The sequence below is a fragment of the Mustela putorius genome, unplaced genomic scaffold (genome assembly GCF_011764305.1).
Source record: "Mustela putorius furo isolate JIRA1106 unplaced genomic scaffold, ASM1176430v1.1 tig00537227_pilon_pilon_pilon, whole genome shotgun sequence".
Lineage (NCBI taxonomy): Eukaryota > Metazoa > Chordata > Mammalia > Carnivora > Mustelidae > Mustela > Mustela putorius.
This window is the reverse complement of record NW_025422368.1, coordinates 8043068-8050204: the sequence shown is the minus strand read 5'-3', so window position 1 is coordinate 8050204 and position 7137 is coordinate 8043068. Positions and strand designations below refer to the sequence as shown.

The window sequence follows — 7137 nt, the reverse complement described above, 5'->3', positions numbered from 1 at the left end:
CTCTCGTGCCATTTATCAAACGGCAGCCCTGTGGCTTTCTGATGTTTCATCTCCCACCACCCACTCGTCTGTGAGCGCGGGAAGTCAAGTTCTAGATTTTCCTCACCTGCCTTCCTCCAGGTGTGAGCGACACGAGCTGTTGCCGCGTGAGTTCAGTGGCAACAGAAAGAGGAGGGAGCTACTTGTCCTGCACCCTCTGGGGGCCATTCCCGGGAAAGACAGAGGTAAGTGAGGCAAATGGAGTCATTCAGCGAATTACTATTGTTGGCTCCTGCTGTTGCTCTAGGTGCTGAGGCCACAGAACAAGAACAAGTATACTGTCCCCTGGTGGGTATAGTCTATACAAATGGGAAGGAGCTAGAGAATAAATAAATGAATAAATAAATAAATGAATGAAAAGATCATTTAAATAGCGCTAACTTCGAGAACAAATATAGAACAAGGTTCGGGGTAGAGAGTGATGGGGAGCGAGGGGTTCATTTAGACTTTGTGGCTAGGGAAGGCCTCTGTGGACATGACCTTCGAGCTGAGGCCTGAGTGACAGGAATGACCCAGTCATGTAAATGAGGGAGCAGAGCGAGTTGAAAGCCCCTGGGTGGGAACAAGCCAGCATGGGCACTGGCCAGAAGAGGCTCCAGGTGTCTACCGCCTGGGTTCCCCTGCAAAGGTCAGAGAAGGGTCAGGACTGGATCCAATAGGGCCTCTTAGGCCATGATAAGGTATCGAGATTTTACTCTAGATAAAATCTAGATTTTATTCTGCCCACAACAGGAAGCCACTGGAGGGTTTGCACTAGGGAGTGAGATGATCTGATCTAGTATTTTGAGGCTGCTCTGGCCCCGTGTGGAGGGCAGGAATGGGCAGTATCAGGTTATCACAGTGGTTTGGGGATGGGAAGGGGGAGTTGTGGCTGCAGCTTGGAGCCTGGGAGGGGGAAGAGCAGGAGGAATTAGGCTCTTCTTGGGGAGGGGACAACAGGGCTTGCTGACGAGTACATAAGGGGACAAATTGTGGGGTCCCTCAGTGAGATGGTGAAGACAGGAGGAGCAACAGGTTTGAGGGACACGGGGTGGGGAGGAACCAGCAGCCCCATGTGGACCACGGCAGGTTAGGGATGTTATCGGGCATGGAAGCGGAGAGGGCCAGCAGCCGTGATGCGGAGCTTGGGTGGGAACTCCGAATCTGCCCATCACCTGCCAGGGAACGAGGTTTAAAGAGGGGAGCAGAGCAGACAAACTGGGGCGAATGAGTCTGGAAGTTCAGAAGGGGACGGAGGGAGAGGAAGGGAGGAGAGAGGAAGGCCCCAGGTCAGACTCAGGATGCTCAGGACAGTGAGAGAAGGCAAGTGGCAGGCACGGAACCCACCGAGAAAACCCTCCCAGGAGAGCGGGTGCTGTAGACGCTGAGAGAAGAGGGTGGCTGAGGAAAGCGCTGAGGGTCACCTCCCATACAGGTCGCAAGCGGCTCTCTGGCAAATCGTGGTGGCTCCTAACCATGGCTAGAACCGGTTCAGTGGCATGGCGGGTGGACTCAGAGAGTCCAGGACAGTGAATTGAGAGGGGAAGGACTGAGGCACGGGAGCCGGTGACTCTATGCAACCTTTTGAAGATGTCATGCTGTTGAAAGGATGGAAGGATGGTCAAGGAAGAGTGGTTTTGCTTTGTTTTTAAGCTGCAAGCTCCCAAAGATCTGTCTGCTCATAGAGTTGGGGGCGGGGGTGGCACTTGCCAGAGCAAGGGCCTGCGAAGGTGACCTGGGGTGGGGGTCCAGGGCCAGGGGCCGGGTCATCAACCGCACCCACAGGGAGCCAGCATCCTGGGCAGAGGCAGGCCACACAGCAGAGGTGATTACGGAGCAATCTGGCAGCTTCTGTTTCCTCAGTGGCGTCTGGCAGAAAGGAGTCAGCCAGTGTATCTGAGGAGAGCAGAAAGCAGGTGTCGGAGTGGAAGGGGAGAGAAGCTGTGAGAGGCTTCTTGGCAAAGCGGGACGGTGACCAACCAGGGGATGTGTGGGCGGGCCGCCTGGCACCGTGGAGAGCCCATCCACAATTGTGATCCTGAATTAAAGTGCCACCAGTTTCTGTGCTTCCCCGTTGTCACTCTGAGCTGCTCTCGCTAAGAGTGGAGGATGCCATGTTCTGAGGGAACACCGTTGGCCCGCAGCCACGCTGCGAACTAGGGAAAGCTTACTGTAGGAGTCACCCCGTCTTCCCCTGCGTCCTGTCCTCTCTTCCTTTTCCATAACAGAATCTAGTTTTGCTCAAGTGTTCACCCAGCGTCTGAGAGTCTCAGGAGTGGGAAACCGAGCTCCTCTCCCACTCCAGGAAGGGTGTTGATAAATTAAACCAGTCAGCACCTACCATTTCTCTGACGATGGTTATAAGTACTCCGGGGATGGGCAAGGGGCCGAGGTGGGGCCGGTCAGACGGAACGGACGGACCTGATCCCATGGGTGGACTCCTCTTGCTTCTCTCTCTCTCCCGCCGAACCAGAAAAAGGAAACCTGATGCTCCAGGATTGGCCATGGTTGCAAGATGAAGCTGATGCCGCAAACAGCCGCGTGAGGAGATGGCAGTAACCTGGGGCCCCGGTGACATAGCTCAATCCCTGAATCAAGCCCATCTTACTTCTAAACTTCCTGCTATTTGAGGTAATAAATCTCCTTATTCCCTAAAAACGAGCTTGTCCCTTTTTTTGTTACGTGCGGCGAAAGCATCTTCATGGACACAACTGTTTCTCTCTGTGTTTACCCTATATTAGACATCTTCCAATAGGCAGCCGATGCTTGCCTTGTGCTTACTTAAACATTCTGTCTGGCGGCAGAGACGTGTGTGTGCCCAGGAAGCGGGATTCGGGGTCAGCGGCGCACTTCTGCTCCCACAGTGTGGGGTTACCAAGAGACGTGTGTATGTTTGTCCACAAACTGGTTTGGCCAGTTGCACTTGTTTTTGTTATTATGCAAAGCAATGGAATATGAGTGAGGAAGTACATCGCATCAAAGCCAAACCATTTGCTTCTAATAAATAGTAGAGGGAAAGTAGCTCTCCTGCTGGTGCAGATGGGACAAATGTAAAATAATTGGGATATTCTGTTTCTTCTAGAAGACTCTGAACTTAGATTGTTTCCCTGACTGTCTTTGAGTTGTTTCTCTACTTTAAAGCTGTTTTTTTTTTTCAAGTTTTTAAAAGTCTATCTAAAACTTCAATCTGCTGTCACAGAAGAGGCTTGTCCCTTCAAGATACTGTTACATGAAGGTACATTTATATGTTTTACTTCAATAAAGTGGTCACCTTGTTTTTCATTTTTACTGTCTCCCCCACTTAACCAGCATATCTGCCTTAAAAAATTCCTCTCCTAGCTGCCGGTCTGGGGCTTCCGAGGATGGGTGCCCACTGCTCCCCTTCAGCCCCAGCCCCAACTCCCCATATGTCTCCTGTACATTTGCCCTCTCCCTCTCCACTTCATCAGCACCTGTTGTTACCAAGTGAGAATTACAAGACAATGGGGCGCCTGGGTGGCTCAGTGGATTACAGCCCCTGCCTTCAGCTCAGGTTATGACCTCAGGGTCCTGGGATGGAGCCCTGCTCGGCGGGAACCTGCTTCCTTCTCTCTCTGCCTGCTTCTCTGCCTACTTGTGATCTCTGTCTGTCAAATAAATAAATAAATAAATAAATAATTACAAGAGAAGGGCACCTTTCCTTTAGACAGAAGGTCTGGGAAGACCTATGCTAAAGTGTTACCTGCTATTATTCTCCTTTCTGCATGAAGAGATGATAGATTTTTTTTTCTCATGCATGTGAATAATAAAGATGTGAATGAGTATTGACTAGTAATAAGAAAATAAAAATAAAAGATCCCCCCCCCAAGAACGAAGAATGCCACGTCTTTTTATGAGAATTTACTCTTTATAAAGAACTTTTTGGTTCATCCTACCGGTGGCACTTCAGAATGACTAGATGAAGAGACCATTTACTCAAACGTAAAGAGGAGGAAACCTAGATGGGGAGGGGATTATCTGGCTTCTCGTGACAAAGTGAGGAAGGTGTAGACCCTGTTCAGATGACAAAGCCCATGATGCCTGCTTCAAATGGTTTTTGCAGCCCTCTGTGTTACTAAAGCGTTCATGAAAATAGACCGATCCCAGCTAACTATGCTTCCTGTGCCAGGATGGAGAGCTATATTTACGTGGTGAAAACAGAGCAATGTAAATAAATGCAGTTACAAGTGCTGGAAGCCAGGTCCCAAAAGGAGGCAGGAGGAGAAGCAAGGGCCGCCCAGCACATGGAGCGGCTCCATACGGCATCAGGGTCACATGGGAGATGGCTTTCATCTTTCTTGTCCAACTCCCACTTAAGAAACCAAGTTAAACTCTGCTGGTCTCTACAGGAAAACAGAGGCCTGTTGCTTATCCTCTCTGGGCTTTGGCCTTGTGTTCAATAACCTGGGAGTGGTAATAAATGCCTAAATACTGTTGTCAGGGTTCAGACAATGTGTGTAAAGCAGTTACGAGTGGCATTTGGTGGAGTCTGCCTTCATCGCCGTCATCATCATCACCAGTACCACTAGAGCTAATGCTACGTTACTGGTACTACTACTAGAAGTAACCACAGCATTACTGTTTTCATAAAAACTAAAGGACTTGGCTGGTGTCCCCTGGTTGACGGGCCTTGGACCCAGAAACTTATGCATCAGAACAGCATTCTCTCTAAGGAATTGTCGGAGTGGTTAGAACTCACCTCTGCTTCTCTCGGATCTCTTCATTCCCAGGCGGAGTATTTAGCCACTCAAAGTTTTCTGGGCCTCCTCTTTATCACCTCCAGGAGCTATCACCTCCACCAGCGCCCCCTGAGCTCTCTGAGGCTGGGAAACCAAGTCCTTTGTGGAGGAATGACACGTTTGCTCGGTTCTTTTCCATTTTGGTGGTTCATTTTGACTTCCCAATGCTGTCAGCACGTGTAGACCCACAGGAACTGGCAGGGCAGGGTTTCATTCACAGCTGGCCTGAGCAGCCAGGGGGCTGCCCTCAGGCTCAATGAGCCCTATGAGCCCAGGGGGAGCCCTCAGGCTCAATGAGCCCCATGAGCTCAGGTCTGCCCTGTCTGCCCACGATCCTTCCACCCATTGGACCACACCCACCCACATGATGACATGATGATTGTTGGCTAAGTATTTCCCATCATGTGTCACTCATAGCACAACCTTGTTAGAAGTTACAACTACTCCATGTTACCGTTGAAACAACCAAATAGTCTTTGAAGGCGAACACTGAAGAAAACCTTAGGGCTTAACCCAACCCAACCCCTTCTTTTTTCAGATAAAGATGTTGAGGGTCTGAAAGTTTCAGTGGCTGGTGCGGTGATGACAGCTAGGGTGGCCTGACCAGAGATGGCACTGAGCGCTTGCCATCTAGCGTCTCATTCTGTGCTCTTAACAATCTCACAAGACAAGACACAGCCGATGAGGAAACAGAGGGCCAGGAGTCACATGCAGCTTTTCTGATGTGAGCACAGTGCTGGTTCCACGTCCCAGCATGGCTACCCAAGGTGTGGTCCTCTAGTCCCGATGCCAGGGCCGTCCACATGGGGCACCTGCGCCGGGGCTGGGGGAATAAAGGGAAAAAAACGGGCAAAGGCTGCCCCCAGGCTGGAAGGGCACAGGCTGGTGACACACAGGAAACCGCAGTCTGCTTCACCCCTGCAGAACGTCTGTAACTATGATCACCCAAGCAGGTCAAAGGTGTGGGCACCATGTTCTCTTCTAAAAGAGAATCAGCACTTTCCCCCTCCTCTTACTAAGGTAACCCATCCTCATTATAGAAACTTAGGAAAATAGACAATAACACAAAGGGAAGAGAAAAAAGTATAACCCCACCCCCTCTGAAAGGAGTTTTGTTCTAGAGGTCTCCAGATACTAAACTCCACTCTTGAAAGTGAAGAGGAAGAAGAGAGGGCGGGGTCACTGCACTCCCCTTCTGTTGTTTTTTTTTGGTTTTCTTCTTTTCACTTCCCTGTAGTGCAGTGAAGCTTTACAGAATTTGAGTCAGAAGTAGAGTTCAAATAGTTTTAACTCTGGCTCTTTGACTTGACACTAGTGTCCTACTTCTTTTTTTAAATTTTTATGTTAAATTGTGGTAAAATACAAATAATGTAAAATGTACTCTTTACCATTTTAAAGTTTAGTAATGTTAAGTTTAGTAACGTTAGGTATATTCATATGGTTATACAGCCAATCTCCAGAACATTTTCATCTTACAAACCTGAAACTCCATATCCGTTAAATGATAACTCCCCAGTTACCCCTCACCCCCACCCACAACCCCTGGCAACCACCATCTACCTTCTGTTTTATGAACTGGACTACTCTAGACCTCTCATGCACATGGATCTGTACAACATTTGTCCCTTTGTGATTGGTTTATTTCACTCAGCATAATGTCTTCAAGGTCCATCCCTGCTATAGAATGTGTCAGAGTTCCTTTCCTGTTGTACAGCTGAAGAATATTCTAGCTTATGTATGGACCACGTGTTATTTAACCGTTCATCCCCTGACTGTCAGTTAGGTTGATTCCATCCTTTGGTTATTGTGAATCATGCTGCCGGAACACAGGTGGACAAATAACTCTTAGAGACCCTACTTTTCCATGCTTTAACCTCTTGAGTTTCCCTCTTTTGTGCTATCAGATGGGAGAGGAACACTTGCCTTGCCCCTCTGCAGGGAGCATGCTAGGCAAGCAGTAAAGGGCCACCAGCAGCTGGAACACAGACTGGCCCTCACTGGACCCGCTGGGCAGGACAGAGAGGGCCTGGGGAGAAGAGGAAGACTCCAGCATGAACAGCTACCCTTGTTCCTGCCCGGTGAGTCCCCCAGACTGGCGTTCCGAGCATTGGCTCTCTCCTCTTGTCTTTGGTTTGCTTGTCTGCTTTCTCCCTGAAGCTCGTTTTTGCTTCCTCTGCCTGGAACACATCTCTCCCTTCCCAGGACCTCCTTAAGCAAGGGTCCTGCCTCCAGAGCGCCTCACTGAGAACTCAGACATGTTTTGTTTCACAGCGTAAAGTGAAGTCATCTCTACCTGAGCAACAAAAATTAGATGATCTCAGGGTCCAACAATTTCTATACTGTAAATTTCAAAGCTTTAGAA

At 49.3% G+C, this 7137-nt stretch overlaps 1 long non-coding RNA gene across 2 annotated transcripts; it reads right to left on the bottom strand.

The window, feature by feature from the left end:
• Window positions 1–218: 218 nt before the first annotated feature.
• LOC123389989 lies at window positions 219–5103 on the bottom strand. 2 transcript variants are annotated; one of them, XR_006604669.1, is made up of 3 exons: window positions 4736–5103; window positions 2360–2578; window positions 219–1914 (listed from the first exon to the last, which is right to left on the bottom strand). It is a non-coding gene; the product is annotated as an uncharacterized LOC123389989 (long non-coding RNA). The 2 variants fall into 2 exon arrangements; XR_006604670.1 differs by having other exon boundaries at window positions 2360–2539.
• Window positions 5104–7137: the final 2034 nt, after the last annotated feature.